This window comes from Halyomorpha halys, unplaced genomic scaffold (assembly GCF_000696795.3).
Source record: "Halyomorpha halys isolate HHAL.00 unplaced genomic scaffold, Hhal_1.1 Scaffold1514.1, whole genome shotgun sequence".
NCBI lineage: Eukaryota > Metazoa > Arthropoda > Insecta > Hemiptera > Pentatomidae > Halyomorpha > Halyomorpha halys.
This window is the reverse complement of record NW_027115460.1, coordinates 48,802-49,679: the sequence shown is the minus strand read 5'-3', so window position 1 is coordinate 49,679 and position 878 is coordinate 48,802.

Below are 878 nucleotides of genomic sequence, written 5' to 3'. Positions count from 1 at the left end.
AATATAATTGACCATAAAAAAGAGAAACCAAAGTAGTAAAGTTTTTAAAGCTGTCAACTCGAACAGCTCTGATGATGCTCGTCATTTGACGCTCAATTTAATGTTTTTTAGTTTGTTTTATTATAGCATTTTAATTAGGACCAAACGTTTAGGAATTATAATTGAAAAACCAAAGACGGACTGTTGTGATAAAAATGCTCTCTTCTTTACTTTATTAAAGCTGCTGATTAATTTCGTAACTTTTTCAAGACAGCCAGAAATGCGTTTTTTTGTTTACATTCAGATTTACTATAACTCAATTTTGTATAAAATTTAAAATAAAAATTGATTTTTTTGTTTAAGATGGCTTATGTTAAACATCTGTTACGACAGACTACTTAACCGAAATAAAAATATTTGGTATGCAGAATTTAGTTCCTTTTATTTTTTTTAAAACTATTTCACTTGGATAAGCCGTCTAGGAATTTTCGGCGAAAACGAAAAAAAGAAGACCTGATTCGTTAATTTATGAAGAGTTTTAGAAATTCCAGAAATCCTTTTCTGTGTAAAGTGTGGGTTTCTAAGCCCAACTAGAGGTTCTCCGTACAGGTTTTATATTGAAATTTATTCATATATTCATGTATTTATGTTATTTATTTATATCATATATTTATATTACATATTTATATTTATTTGTATTATGTATCTCTATCGGTTCCTGATGGGAACCGACTGAAAAAGTATGCGCTATATTTAATTCAAACACAAGACACCATATGGACCCCGTTTTTAGAGGGGCCCCGTGTGAGATAAGGGGTGTTTGGTAGGTGATGGCGGCCGTAGTCCAAATGGTATAGGCTGGTGATTGCTTGGTAGGTGATGGCGGCCGTAGTCCAAAT